Source organism: Aphelocoma coerulescens, chromosome 8 (genome assembly GCF_041296385.1).
Source record: "Aphelocoma coerulescens isolate FSJ_1873_10779 chromosome 8, UR_Acoe_1.0, whole genome shotgun sequence".
Lineage (NCBI taxonomy): Eukaryota > Metazoa > Chordata > Aves > Passeriformes > Corvidae > Aphelocoma > Aphelocoma coerulescens.
This window is the reverse complement of record NC_091022.1, coordinates 29,958,491-29,974,385: the sequence shown is the minus strand read 5'-3', so window position 1 is coordinate 29,974,385 and position 15,895 is coordinate 29,958,491. Positions and strand designations below refer to the sequence as shown.

The 15,895-nt window shown below is 42.9% G+C and overlaps 1 long non-coding RNA gene across 5 annotated transcripts; it reads left to right on the top strand.

Annotated features, from left to right (window-relative positions):
* The first annotated feature begins 145 nt into the window (after nucleotides 1-145).
* LOC138114285 (uncharacterized) lies at nucleotides 146-8,936 on the top strand. Of its 5 annotated transcripts, XR_011152568.1 has the most exons (5): nucleotides 146-465; nucleotides 750-5,546; nucleotides 6,369-6,505; nucleotides 6,695-6,728; nucleotides 7,821-8,930. It is a non-coding gene; the product is annotated as an uncharacterized lncRNA (long non-coding RNA). The 5 variants fall into 5 exon arrangements; XR_011152566.1 differs by having other exon boundaries at nucleotides 6,695-8,935; XR_011152567.1 differs by having other exon boundaries at nucleotides 6,369-6,728; nucleotides 7,821-8,931.
* Nucleotides 8,937-15,895: the final 6,959 nt, after the last annotated feature.

Sequence of the window (15,895 nt, the reverse complement as noted above, 5' to 3'; positions counted from 1 at the left end):
GGGGGCGGGGCCGCCGCCAGCGCCGACCACTCAGCGCCCGCCCCTGCGCTCAGGGACCAGGAGTGACAGCGCAGCTGACCAATCACAGCCGAGGAGGGGTGCGCTCGCGCCAATCGCAGTGAGACCCGTTGGAGGCGGCCGTTGCCCTCGCGGCCGCCCCGCTTCCGTGAGGGGGCGAGGCAGGACGGTGTCAGCCGGCGCGGGATGTGTCACCCGGCCCGGGGTGACGCGTGGGCGAAGCGCGATCGTGTCACCCACCCGGAGTGAGCTCCTGGGCCGAGAGCGGCCCCCGCATCTCCCCCGCACCGGCCGGGAGGCTCCGCTCCGTCCCAACATGGCGGGTGCTGCCTCCTCATAGCCCGTCGCGGCTGTCAATGCTGCCGCGGGCCGGGGACGGACGGGCCGGGGAGGTCACGGGTGAAGAGCTGCTGGATTGGTGCAGAATTGCCTGTGCTTAAGGTGTAGGTAGGTTAGTGTACCTATACCCGCCACAAACATTACTCTCAGAGCAGGATACAGAATTGCTTAAAAAGTAGTTAAATTTTTAAAAAATTGTTAAATGAGGCGAAAATGCCAATTCAGTTATCTGGGGAGTTGAGGGATTGAAAGCGCTTAAGCACGGGGGTGAGGAGGAACTGCTTTAACCCTTCTAGAGGTGGGAAAACGTGCCCCCTTCCAAAAGGATGGAGTGAGAAGGGCTACGGCAATTTTACCTATTCTTAATCCATATTGTCATTTTTTCTCCTCAGGCTCAGAGGCTGCTGTTAGTACTTCCCAAAGCCCAGCAGACTCCCGTGCCTTCACCTGCCAGCGAGGTGTGAGCTGTTCCTGCAGAGCCGCTCCCTCCTGCCCCTGGCAGAGCCCAGGGCTCGCAGCCGAGGCTCTGCATCCAGCCCTGCACTGCCTGCTCAGCACATCAAACCCCACCACTCGCCGTCTTTTCATCTTGCTCAGTTCACTACACGATAGCTAAAACGTATGAGTGCTTACTTTGTTTGATCTTTTTTTGTTTCAGAAAATACTGTATTTGTTTCATAGGAAGAAGTTAATCAGATCTTGTGGATGCCTGAGCCAGTCATGCTGTCTTCTATAGCACCCTGCTTCAGACACTCCAGGGAAAAGTCTCAGTACCTTAAACTAAGGAGATGTGATTATTCTGTCCCTTTCCTGTTTCAGAACAAGAACTTATTTAAATTTTCCCTCCACCAGCCTCTTTTACTAATCGATTTGAACCATTTTTTTGGTTAGGGTTCAATTTTATGATAATTTCTACATTGCCTGCAGTTACTGAAGTCTACAGGATGGCATTAAACACATCAGTGTTTAGGTCAGCCTGAGCATGGACTAAAGAACTTGAATAATAACAGCTACAGGCAACATCTGCTCTTTTCTGGCTGTTCTTCAAGATACATACTTTAATTTTCTGTTACTGATTCTACTTTGCCTCACAGAGGTTAAAATTGTGGTGATGACATGGATGATATTTACATAACTATTTCCCCTCCTAGTGTTTGCCAGAACAGATAAAGACTTGAGAGTGGACTTGGATTTCCGGAAACCCTAGTACTGTTTCCTTCAGCAAAGGTTCTTAAAGAGATTTGGTTGCCATGGAAGATTAACATAAATCCTTATTAAAAATAGAATAAGGAATAAAAGGTTTTTACAGTAAAATCCCCCAGAGTTCTGTGCTAGGATTTGTACTCTTTAGCATGCTCATTTTAGTTTTTTTAGTATTTTTGCTCTTTTTAAATTTCTAGCAGCTTTTGTTTATTTTATCCCTCTTTATTTTCTTGTATTTTTCCATAATTCTATGTCCTTCTCCTCTCAGACAGTGTCACAGTGCACTTCTGTCACTTCCTACCAACCTTTTCCCGCGGCCTATTTCACAAAAACACATTCTGTTATTGTCAGCTACTTGATTTCAAGTGCTCTTTCTCTGCAGATTCCACCTCTCACACACTTTCCTCATCCACTTTCTGCAGGTAGCTCCTTTTTTCCCTGGCTTTGTGCTACGTAAAGCAGGGAGCAGCAGAAGTACAAGGTAGAGCCTTGTGAGGGTGACCAGAGTCAGGCCCAGTCCCGTGACCACCGGGCAGGGGCACAGTGATGAGGCAGCTCTGGGGTCACACCGAGCATTCAGTGCCCAGGTCACAGCCCACGAGGTGTCCCTGGCCAGGCACAGGCACAGCTGTGACACTGCTGAATCCAGGGCTGAGCTGGAAAACGGAGTCCTGGGCAGAGCAGGGATGGAGGCACCAGGTAAAGCCATTCAGGGTTGATCCTCCTTCAAAAGCACTCAGAAATTATTCCTAAGGGATGGCAGTGCTGGCTAGGGCAAGGAGTGTGGCTGAGATCCGTGTAAAAACATGGCAGGCTGCGCAGGTTGGGTCATCTGGGATTATGTCAGGAGAGATTGGCTCACCCGGGTGCTCCTGGCTCTTGCATCCAGGTCAGACGGGCTCCGGGTGGCTGAGTGCTCACCCAGACAGACTGGTGTGAGCACTGCAGGGGTTTGTCTGTGTCTACAGAGAAATAAAATCAGCTCCACACGGAAATCTGCCCAGCTTTTTACATCTTTCAAGTCACAGCTAAGCAGGGGCACATCGGAAGCTCCCCAGCACTGGGCAGCTGTGCCTGGAGCTCAGCCGTGGGGCAGCAGTGGAACAAAGGGATCTCTGTGCCTTACGCAGAGTAAGGTGGTTTGGGTTTATTTTTTAAGGCTGGTTGGAGATTTCTTTGTGAGCTGCAGCTTATATGAATGTCTGTCAGTACATTCTGGGTTTGTGCCAGTCAAGGATTATGACCTATATTAACATCCTAGAAACGGGAGGCCAGCCAGCCTGCACCTGATGCCAGGACTGCAGCTCAATCTCCTGATGGCTGATACCACCGTCACTACATTTTAAAGTCAGGTTAAATTACTTCTCTCAACAGGAACTTATTTAAAATGTGTTTACTCCTCTTGACAGTGCAACCCTTGCCATCTTGACAAAGCACCTGACAATCTCTCAGTGAGGGTTGTCTTAACTTTCTTAACAGAAGAATGGCAGTTGCTACAATAATTTATTTGCTATTCATGAAAATAAAATCCAGTTCCTAGTGTGGTTTTTTTTTATTATGGTCAATGGTACTTATATCATTATATCCAGGAATATGAACAATACTCAGTTCAGATACTACTTGGTGGCTGGCTGGCAAAAGCCCCATATCCAGACACTTGAATTTTTCTGTAGTTTGTATGGCACATACACATCTCAGTGGTAGTTTAAAAATACTGTAGGAAAATCCTAATTACAGGACTGCATCTAAAAGAGATTTTCTAAGCACCTAGGAACAAAGATGTCAGAATGTAAAAACACCAAACACTGACCCTTGGTGGTTAGTTACGTACTTGCACATTTCTTGCCATTAGAAAACAAGATAAAATTGTTCCTCTGCTTTTCAATCAAATTTAGTTGCTCAATTGATTTGATTTCTGGAAGTCTGCACTTCCTGAGCATCTTTCAAAAGCTTTTGGAGCATCCAATAAGCCCCATGGTGTTCTGTAGTACTGAGGTAGATTGGAATTTTTAGATTCAAAAACCAGAATCAAACCAATTCCCAATATGTGTGCAGTGAATTATTACACAATACAAACTGCTCTGATACCTGCTGGGCCACACATCCCTTCACACCTTGTCAATCTCTGGCACCTTCCTGCCACATACATTCCCACTTCCTTTTGAATCAAGCTGTGTACTGGGAGTTACTGTGTTTACATGAAAAAAGCATTGACTATCGGTTTATTCTCCAAATGTGGCCAATTTAGAAGTTTTTAAATGGAGTTTTTTCAGCATAACTGAACATCAAAGAATCGTAAAATAGGAATTAAAAAGCCACTACTGTGAACTGGAGTTGTTTGACTGGCCAAAGGCTCTCAGTGCCTTGCTGGTCTCTACAGGTTTTGTTTCCCCACTGCTTTTCCCTGCAGATGCTCAGTGGTACTTTCCAGGGCAGTTATGCCCTGAGGGAAAAGGGAGCAATGTCAGGATGATGAATGTAAAATTTTTCACTCTGTTACTGAAGTATCTATTTTGTAAAATACCCTGAAATATTTTCCCTGGCTGCTTTAGGAGATGAAAGTCATTAGAATCTATTCATTATCAAAATAGTATGAATTCTGGATATCTTGTATCTGAAAATTAATACCTTGTCTGAGAGTATCTTCATTAAAGGAGTCTTGTATTCAGGCTTTTCTGAAAGGTGGCAATATTTTCACATGGAATAAATATCTTTCAAGTATTTTCACATTAGATGGAAATACTTTCATCACTTGAGGCCCTTCTTGGAAGTCATTCAACTATGAGAACATTTGCTTTAAATAAAAGACTGTTTAAGCCAGTGGGATTCCTGAAATTCCTGAGCTGTTTATGCTCTTCTTTACACTTTTCTTAGCACATCTTAACTCAGTGAACATTTCCTTATCCCCACAGATTTAATGCTGGTAAGAAACAGTCATCTCATTAAAAATTCTGAAGGCTTGGGCTGGCATTTCTAGTCTTTTATAATTAATTTTGTTTTGACTGGAGTCATTTCTGGGCTCCTTGATTGCAGACTTCCAGATAGAGTTATCTTAGCCCATGTGATGCACTGAGTATGTATACAGAGAGTGCAAATGCATCCACACCTTTCACACAGAATAATAATATTGTTTACTACAATAGTTTCAGAAAAAAATAACAACTGCTTTTCCAAATAATAGTTCAGGTTTATCATATGCCAGTGAGGTAGGCATTGATAAACTGAAACAGAAAAGATGGAAACAGAGCCACAGAGCCAGAGTCTGTGATATCTCATTAAATTCCGTAAAAAGCTATATTGGAGACAAAGCAGGTCTGAGGTGGAAAGCTACCAACCTACATTTACAAAAGAGACTCTGACCAGATCTTGTAATTGCACCTTTTGGCTTCATCCAGCAAGAGGGAAATGGCTAACATCCTTAAGGAATGATCTACCTCAACTACTTCAGGGAAACATCTCAGAACTGGCAACTTTTAAGAACAGTGACTTGAACAGAATAAAATGTTTGCACCTCTACAGCATCATTTCTGCTCAGCAAAACCCCACTTTGGCACTGCACCCTTTTTTCCCTTCCTCTTGCTGCCTTGGTTATTTCCCTAACATTTATTCACCTCCTGTCAATGCTTTTTTATTTCTGCCTTTTCATTTACTTTCTCATTGATAGCTGCACTTCTATTTTAGTACCCTTATCTTAGTGAACAAGGTCACAAGTGAGAGCGGGCTTTGGCAATTCCAGCATTATCCAGCTGATGTTTACTGACATCATGGAACTGCTGGCAGTGTCATGGCAGCAGCCCCTCTGCAGATTCACATGTATTAAATGTCTCAGATACAATTTCAGCTTGTGCCCAGGACAAGGAATGCAGCACAGGGTTATGAGCTGTGGCAGAGACATGCTGGTCACACAGTGACACTCTGAGATCCTGTTCCCACAGGTGTGCTGATGGTGGGGCCATGGGGTGACTCGTCAGGCACCAGTCTGGCAGGTGGGTTTGTGTCCCAGTTCTGTGCCATACAGATTCTGATCCTCAGAGTATCCTCACACGTATTTAATATTGTGCACCAAATACCTCCAGTACTCACCACACTCAGGGATTACTCCACAGGTAAGATCAGGATCGTGGTTTTTTTTCAGGATCGAGGAAATTACAAACTCAATTTCCAAAAAGAAGTAACCCTTTTGATTCTGTGCCAGGGTACTGGTATGTACTACTATGGAAACTAATTCTGGTAGTATCTGTAATCTCTCTAAACAAAGTAATTTTCAGAATTCTGTGTTCCATTATACCAATTATATGCCATTATCTTATTATTCAGAAACATCACCAGCATAGAAGATTCACCAAATATTAGTAACTTGTTCATTTTTTTAAAATGGGAAATTAACAGCTAAGTTATTAAAGAGTATTCCTTTCTCAACATCTGAAAATTAGTGTGAAAAGCAGTAAAAGCCGTGCTTTTAAATGGAGTATTTAAAAAGTATTCTTTAGTGGAAGAAGAGTCTATGTTCAAAAATAGAAACACTGGGTGAAAATGCCACAGCCACCACTTGCTATTGAATAACACAACAGTGTCTCCAACCCAACCACAGCTGACAGAGTAGGAGGAGCTACAGGTGTGCGGAGTGTGAGTTGTCCTGATACTGCAACATTTATATATTAAATAAACAAGTTATTGTCTACCTATCTGTCAAAACTGAGTTCAGATTTCCCGTCATTTCTAGATCAATGTCATTTTTCTTGGTTTTATTTAAAAATAGGCTTCACTTTGCCTAAGAATTTGGAACACATTTTCTTTCATGTTTGAAGGTTCTCTTGCTATGGCATATTCCAAAGAGGGAAAGCCAACTCCTACAGCAGGGATGGAGCCTCTCTTGGAGAGACCACCAGGGAGGTTGCAATTATATTTATTGTTACTGCATTCTGCACTTGGATCATTTTTTAAGGTAAAGGTTACTCGTCTGTTTGCATTTAGAGATTTCTCCTTTGCTTTCATGCTGCTCTTCCCCAGCAGCTGCCCTGTTTTGCTCATGCACAGGAACCAGGGGCACAGCAGTTCTGAGCTGAGCTCCTCAGCTGAGCAGAACTCTGTGAAGCCTCCTACATATCCAGCAGCCCCCACTCTCTCATTCCAGGATGGAATTCAGTCACAGCTGGGACTCACTGGGGGTATGTATGTCATGCAAAAGCCCATCTCAGTCAAAACCCCCTCAGTTTGTGTCAAAGGCCATCACGTAGGCCCTGCTCCAGAACACTGCCAGAGGTGTTTCACACCTTCACACCTCTCAGCCCCATCTTTGTCCCTCACAGGCTCCATTTTTGGTTAGGTAGGCTTTTGTGGTGTAGATCAAGAAACTGCATGTGTAACATTGGGAATTAATAATGCAGCAATGCCAGTGGTTGGCACTTACAGACCTGTTGGCTTTGATGGGACTATACAACTAAAATAAAGGAAACTAAAATAGGCACAGGAGTGTTTGCCAGCTCAAACTCCAGAGCCAAAACAAGAAGCTCGTTAAGAGCAAACACTGAACTGGCACTGCAGTTGTGCTTTACAGACCCAACCAAAGATCAAGCACCATAAAAGCCCAACCTACAATTAGACAAAATGGATCCAGGATTCCAACTTTCAGGCATGTACTGGGACCAAAATATCAGCAAGGCAACAGGAATGGCTGGCCTGGGGCAATCATGGATTAACTGATTTAATGTACAGAGTCACAGAAGTTTGGATTTTCGTGTGTGCATTATCTTCCTCAAAATATTCTGGAGCTATGTGAAGGGAACCTTGCTGTTATTTAACAGCCTTTCTCTGGTCAAATTCAGTGAGTTAGGCCAAATAAAATCTCAGTTTCCCCACTGAAGCCTGGATACTGATGGAAGTAAGAGAAGATTCCCTGCTGTCCTGCATCCAGCTGTGCCTGGGGGTGGTGGAAGTGCTTTGAACTGCACAACTGAGCAATAATAGGCTTAGAGTGACATAAAAAATGGACCCAAAATCCTGTTTCTTGAAACAGTACAGAATTCAACCTGCAGTTTCCAAGACAAGTGTGTCTGTGGTAAGGCCTGACTGACTGCAGAAGAGCCACAGTATTGTGCACACAGCCCCTGGCAAGCAGAAGGAAATCTGGGCTCACTCCACCTTTACAAATAGTATCTTTGCTATTATTTAGAGGGGCTTCCACCTCTGTTACTACTAACCCAGTGCTTGAGTGGCCTAGCTAAAACGGACTGACCTAATGTATTCAAACCGTTTTCCAGAGTATCAACATTCCTGCCTGGAAACCCCAGGACTAACTGACATCTCTGTTGGCAGCTGTTCCGAATTCAACACATTGAGCAGAGAACCTGGGAAAAGGTCGGAGAGAAAGAGTTGTGCTTGGGGATTTGGGGAGTCCATTGGGGTGAAGCATTGAACATCCTGGAGAGGATGTTACTGCCTATACCACCTTCTCTGGATAACCAAACTGCTCCAGCTTCTGCATCTGCCAGTCTGGCACCTTTAATAAGTAATTAAATCACACTGTGGACGTGAATAAATTCTTGGATAAATAATAAATGACAGCTCTCACACTGGCACGCGAGCACACAGGCATACCCAGGGCAGGAAATCACATACAGCATTTCATTTGTTGCTAATTTATCTGAAACAAAGTGAGGAAGATGCCCTGGGGACTGGTGACTAACAAGGAGCATTGTTTATGCTACAAATCCCATCCGGTTATTAGGCTTTGAAAAGTGCTTTGTTTAGCTTATCAGTGCTTCAGCAGGAATGCCAGGGGCAGTATTTCTGTTCTAAGTGTATTTCTATTCCAATATTACTGACACATAAGAGGTTATGTGTTACCTGAGGGCTGAATATTCGGCTTGTGCATCAGTGCCTTGTTGAATCAGGATCAGGATGGTGAACACTGCACAAAACCAAGCCCTGAACAGGTCTCCTTATCAATTTTACAGCATTAAATTGAAGAACACCTTCACATAAATCAAGCCTTTCTCAAGGACCATAGAGCACGACAAAGAATAAATACCCTATGGCGTATAAATGCCCATCATTAAAAATTACTTTAACATGTTAGACCTTCTGCTTAAATTCTGCACTTCACTTAGGATTTGGACAAAATTGTATTACACAACCTAAGTTTGCAGTTATGCAATTCCAAAGTATCACAAGTGTCTGGCAAGTTTTAGAGCTGTTTTGCAACAGCACTGATAAGCTGCTACTCAGTCAGGTGATCAAAATACCTACAGTGTGTCCTTGATTCAAGTTAATATTTAAAAATAGGAATGCAATTTTTTTTGAGTTCAGGTGCCTTTTCAATGATGTTGAATGTCTTTTGGGGGAGAAGATTTGGAAAGGAAGGGCTTTATTTTCAGATGGAAGATAACTACATTTATTTCATTCCATAATTTAGAAAACCTGAGAGGCCCTTGCCAACTAAATTAATAACTGGCAAATAAGGGCAACTAAATTGGACAATTAAATTATTAATTGGCAAATAAGGCATAATTGCTCTTGCTGAATGATTCCACACCAACACTGTCACTGACTCAGCTCCTCTCAAACACTTCTGCAAAGAGGAATGGCACACTCAACCTCATGGAGATCTCCTGGACCACTATAAGAAGTGTTCATTAGACTTACTATGAATAAATAATTGAAGTATTTATTTAGACTTTTTATCATTAGATTACTTTTGAAAATCCACATGAATCAATTCTTCCTTTTAAAATGTCCTGGTTTTAATTTGCTTATGATTAGGTTAGATCTGGATTGCCAAACCATGAGCTGTCCAGCGTATCCTCCCTGGTCATCTGAACTGCCCTTGTAACTGAGACTGGGGGCAGCTGCTCCCCTGCCAGAGCAAAGTGACACTGTCACCCCTTCCTGACACCTCCAAACCTCAAAGCAGGGGCTGCTTTACTAAACAATGCCACATGCTCATGGAAAAACCAATAAATGTTAGTGAGCGCTCAATCTGATGAGAGCTTTTTAAACTTTAATACCCCTCCTCAAAGATGCTGATGAGAACAGACTCACCAGTGATGCTTTAGAGCTAAATTTCCTTGTGGTAAAACTGGAAGATGTTGTAGGCTGAGCTGTGTCACAGAGATAAAGGTTTATACCCAGGAGCTTCTGGCTCCATAGCCAACAAACAGATCAGTGTTTCACGCCTTCCTTTTGTGGGCAAGAATTAAAAATGTATCAAATCTGGTGGTTGGGGTTTAGTACAATGGGCTTGGTTTTGCAGAGTTCTACAAGAATTATTTTCTGAAATGCTCAGCTTTCATTTTAAGCCAAAAGATGTGTCCAGATCTGAAAAGCTCCTTTTTTCTCAAAAATCTGTCACAGTTTCAAAGCCTGGCCCCTGGTGAGGTTCCTACATGAAGAATTCCTTTGCAAATCTGACCTGTGTAGATGCAGCCTCAGTGAACACCTGTGCTGTGCATTGAGAAAGGAGCAGAAACATAAGAACCTGATTCCTGAAAAACTTTAGGGCTTTCTCCAGATTTTTGAATTCTATGTCTGTTTTTCTGAATAATTTGCTTCTGAACTTGGGCTTTGGTTTTGGTTGGGTTTTTTCCTTTTGTTTCCTCCAAATGAATTAAATTGACTTTTACTGTACTAAACATTTTATCACCCGGTTCTGGCTGAGGATTCACAGTAACATATGGGTTAGAACCACCAAAGGCACCCAGATGCAAATACAAGACTGAAATAGTCATTTCTAAGGGTACTTGCAAAGTTTCCAGGCTAAAATGTTAATAGGAGTGACAATTTTAATAGTGCTGTTTGAAATAACACACAGAATTACTGCATGAGGAAGCTTCCTAAAAATCTGTCATTTTAGGCAAAGTCATGCTAAATATTTTATTTTGTTAAGACTGTTTAGTGCCATCAAAACCTCAAAGCCTCATGACACAAACACTGACTGCCATAATCAATCTCTAATTCAATCGCAGTTCAAATGTTCAAAGGCCAGCTCAGGATTTTGGAAGGGGTAAATCAGTTCTGGCAGCCTTACAGCGATGTCAGATGTCATCTGTCTTCTCCTTCTATCAGATCCAGCTGGGTGGGCCCCTCATAACCAGGACAGAGCCAACTCCAGCATCACTGGGAGTGCTTGGACTCAATAAATCAGAAATTTGATTATGTGCAGATAATCTATTAGAAATAAATGACAGACCTGGCATGTTTTTCCCAGCTCATCAACTCAGGACAAGACTAAGCCACTGATGTCTTTGCTGAAGGTGATCCCAAGTCCCTTTTTCCTCCCAAATGCTCCATTAATGCAACTGGATGAAAGAACGTCCATACCAGGTGAAACCAGGGTCACCTTGCCTTGGTACCTGCTGGACTCAGAAATTCCTAGCATCCATAAGAATGTCCATGGCTTAACTGTGTATGCAAAGAACTGCCTGGTTTTGCTCCCTCTAGATCTGCCATCTCTCAGTCATCCTGCAAGAGCTGGTCAAGTTTCCCACCATGCTTCACTCAAATCAGTGAGAGATCACAAGAAAATTTAAAATGTGGTGCCACAACCTTGGATTTGAATGATGTCTGAATGATTTTTATTCTTCCTATCCACACACATATTATTCCCGCAGTGCAGGATCACTGCCTGGTTCTTTGCTGTAATTCCTAGTCCAAATCAAATGCTCTGGGAGCAGAGCTTGAGCACTTGCAGGGTCTCAACAGGCCCTTGCACTCAAGCTGATGAGTTTCCAGCCCCCTTGCCTGGTGCCTGAGCTCAGCAGCCAGAACTGGTATCATCAGCAACACTAAATATTCCATTTTCTTGTCTTCTGAGCAGCTCAAACTCTCTGCAGACTTGCCCATGAGTCATCTGGAAATAAACCATAATCACTTGTCCCCTAGGAGTCATATGTAAGTTAATGATTGTACAAGACAAGCTAATACAAAATACACAAGAGGTTTCAACTTGTTGAGGCTGCAAAGGGCAAGGGAGCCTTTCAGAATTTCCATTCAGTCTGGGAATGCTGGGCTTCCCTTGACTCCATATCTATTGCATAATCAGAAACACATTTCATTCCCTTTGTTGTACGGGACAAAGCTAAAGAAATGTGGGTGTTATTCCTGTGCACAAATAAAGAGGAGATACCTAATGGGCTTGTGTGTGTGCAGTGTTTGTAAACACAACTGCTCTGGGCTGCAGCTGACAGAAACCATCACTGCTTGTACAAGCTGAGAGGATGTTCTGGATCTGCAAATGCCCCCCAGCCCTGCACGGGAAGTCAAAATGGATTGGGATGTGCCAGATGAATTTTAGGTGTTACTGTGTTAAATAAAGTCTGCTTGCCTGCAGTTCAGTGTCCTGGACTTGGATCTGACCATCACGGTGGTGTCTTACTCCTACCCAGCCATCCTTTGCTGGGCTATTGTGGTTGTTATCTCTGCAGGAGAGAATCTTATCAGTGCAGGGAAAGGAAAATCTGAAAACAATGGAAAGGCCTTTGGCATCTGACATTTTTCTGTTGAGGATGGAAACAAATACATTTATAACTTCACAGTAAAGGAGAAAGATTTTTTTTTTCCCAGTACTTATAGAAACACAGTTGTTAAGGTCGGAAAGGCCCCCTAAGATCATTGAATCAAAGTTATGGCACATTATTTTAAAACCTCCAGTTCCTCTTATTACAGATCCTCATTATAGGAGAACAGAATGGTATGAATGGTGTTGATTTAAAATTACTCATTTGGAGAACTCTTAGACCTGGCTCTGGCAAGGCACCTGGTTTCCTCAACACTCACCTGGATTCTTTTTGCCACCCAGCCTATGGTTCCATTCTGCCACCCCAGGAAGGCAGAGAACACACCAGACTTTATTCCAGTACATTTAAGTGACAGACACAACTGCAACAGAGGAGGGAAACAGTGATAATTAGTTATGTGTGACATCTACACTGAGCTTCTGTGGCTCTCTGCTAATCACAGTAAATTATTATTAATGGACTGAATACGTCAATCAAACTACTAATTTAGTGAAGACTCTGCACTACATCCCTCCCAGGAATCACAGCAACTCCAGCTGCTCCCCTGCCTCCAGTGAGCCCCTCTCCCAGCAGAAACAACTGTGGGCATTTATTCTGTGGGAAGTGTTTTGGACTGACAGTGCAGTCAGTGCTTACACAGGCTACTAAACATTAAATCTTAGGTTGACAAGAAGTAACATCATCTCAGAGGATGCTGTTAAATTACAATACAGACTTGTGGAATGGGTTAAATGCACCAGAAAATCACACAATTTGTATCGACTATACAAGAAAAAACCCCAACCTATTACAAAAATCAACAGTCCAATAATCACACCTTTGTAACCGTGAAAGCTCGAGATGTAACACACAGAAAGTCACATCTTCAGGCATGAACTCACTTCTGAGAAGACAGCTTGTCTTTTTAATCAGCAGCATAAAAATCCAGCTATCCCATAAAATTAATTTCTATGGGTGAAAATGAGGAGTAGGACACAGCAGGCTTAGGTCTCATGCTGTCCCACTCTTGCTTCCCAAGTGAAACATTTGCCTAAAATAAAACAGAAGTGATCTAGGCATAATTGCATTGGTTTGCAGTCCTGTAAAAGCTTTCTACGCAAACAAAGGTAGTGGAAGTTCCATTTTAAACAATTCAATAAGTTGGTTTCGAGTCATGCATAAAGCTTTTTTTAATCTGTTTACTGTTTTTTAAGTAAATCTGTGTGGTCTTACAGAGGAAAATTGTTCAAAGACATCTCATCCCAATGCAAGGTCAGTAACTGTTTATTCCAGCCCTGGATCTGTTTAACAGGAAAGGGACAGAGCAGATTTAGAGGGTCCTTCTGTCGAGGCTGCCCCTGGCGTGGGCTCCTGTCCTCCCCCAGACCATCTCCAGTCACTGGATAATCTGTGTAAAACCCTAATTCTCTAGACAAACGTGTCTGCTAAATGCCTTCTTTGAGGCTCTGAGCCATATGGTTGGGATTACAGCATTTAAATAGTTTTTCCAAGTGAATACAAGGATGAAGCACAGAATAGTGGAGTGAGTTATGTTCATAACTGTATTTATAAAGGGATTGCAGGATTTTTAAGGCCCACGTTCTGCATCACTGGAGCCAGTGTGAGCTTGGCACCTTCAAGCAAGTGCAAGTTATATTTACAAGCCATTCACACTTTTTCCACCACACTATAAAAAGATCTAAGTACAAAGGAGAACAAGGGGCTGTGTTGTTAATGCTGGTGCAATAAAAGCACATTTTTATCTTTAGGATAAAGATAACAGAGCACAGCCCCTCGTCACCACTGCCACTGTTGCCATCCTCTGGGAGCACAACAAATCAGTGGATCCCCAACAGCCAGGGACACCTCAGGAGAGACACCATGTAATACTCCAGGTTGTTTCATGTTTTTCTAACAGTGTTTTATAACATACAGGAAAAGAAAGCTTTGAACAGAACTCATCCAGGACAAACAGTAACCACATGGCCTCAAAACCTGTTTCAAATAATGCCCCAGTAGTTGCAGTTTCAAGTACAAAGATAGACATAACAACAAAGAGCATCAACTTTCCTCTTTCCCTGGCCTGGTTAATTTTCCCTTTCCCATCTGTGAGTATGACCTAATGATACAGACTTTATTTGTATTTAATTTTGAGATCTGCAGAGGAGAAGTACCATATACAAGCTGGGTCTATGTTGTTTTTCTTAGCTGTACATACTTGGCCAGGCTTTCCTTCCCTCCACACCATTATTTACACTCTGGAGCACTGACTCCAGTGTGATGCATTATCCATGTTATGGCTGTTTATAGAGTAGAAGTGGTCTCTGTAACATGTCTGTTTCTCATGTCTTAAACCAATAAAACTTTTACATCGGGCTTATCAAAACCATTCTGTGTAGATCTAAGTCTGTTGTGACTGAAATCAGTAATAAAACTTCTCTTGATGCCCCGTGGAACAGAGCTAAGGCAACACTGAGCTCTCTTAATAAATTCCGCTCTGGTAAAAGTTTTATTTAAAAAATGTGGTTAACCCAAAGCTTTTAAAGAAGATTAATGTGGACTTATAAAAAATGTCTGATTTTATTATTAGTAGTAATTCATACAGTTTGTCCTGAAGTTTTCCTTTTCAGCTTCAGTTTGAACCATATGTTCAGGAAGTTCAACTGAAAAGCGATCCTTCAGCAATATTATTTTTTTCTAATTAACAATAACCACAGAGGTATTTTAGAGAAACCTACAGAGTCCCTCAGAAGGTTGTGGAGTGGGATAGATTAAAACAGGATTTTGTCTATTTTATGAAAAATGCACTGAAGCACAAATGGGTCAACTTCAGAGGAGTCCTTCCTTTCCTGTTCTACCAAACAAAGGATTCTGCGTGCAGCAAATCTTAATTTCCATGGGATTCTTTTGTGAAGGGCCTTGACGGACTCTGGGATCCATCAGTGCCCGGCTGGCCTTGCTGGGACTGAGCACAGGCACAGCAGTGCAGCTGTGGGGATCCCCAGACGTGGATCCACCACCCCAGTGAGTCAAGGCCGGTAAGATGTGATGGGTGTCAAATGCAAAAGCTCAAGGAGAAGCTGGAAGCTGAGTGCCAGACTGGGTTTATACAGCCTGGATGGGGGTTTAGAAATAAACACAGCTGTGGGCTCAGCCAACTGCTCTGTGTGTGCGAACAAAACACAAGAGGCACCAAGATAAACCCTGCACGCGAATGAAAATGAGTGAAGTCACGAGTCGGAGTGAGGTTCATAAAAATACCTTTGGGCCGAATTTAACATCCCCAGCCCTTGTACACACAATGTAACTGATGGCACCAGGAACATTTTTATTGTGGATTTCAAACATGGTTTCTCTCAAATTCCCTTTCTCAGTGAGAGCAGATGTGATGCTGGGTGCAGCAGCCCCTCACTGAGGGCTCCCGGAGACTCCTCATTACAGCACAGCTCACACAAAGTACTCGCTGGCTGTTTTTAAGAACCAAGATCCTTGTTCAGCTCAACAGAACAATCCCATCAAAATGGTAGCACAAAGTTGTGCTGCTGTTATCACTGGGGTCCCTGTCAAGTTGCATCAGTTGAAATGCTGAGAGGTTTTATTTCCCTGACCTGCTCACTATGCCCTGGAGCTGCCAGTCAAGCTGTGCTGCTTCTGCTGAGATGCTGTTTGTGCTTTGCTGGGTTTGCTGGTGCTGCCAGCCCTGGTATTCAATGTATTAGCAATGGAGCTAACCCTGGCTGGACACCCCTTCCTTATTCTAATATTAAGGATTTGTGCAAGGCAATTAAGGAGTTTGGGATGCATAGTAATTATTTTAAGAGCCTTTTAAGTGCTACTTTTGC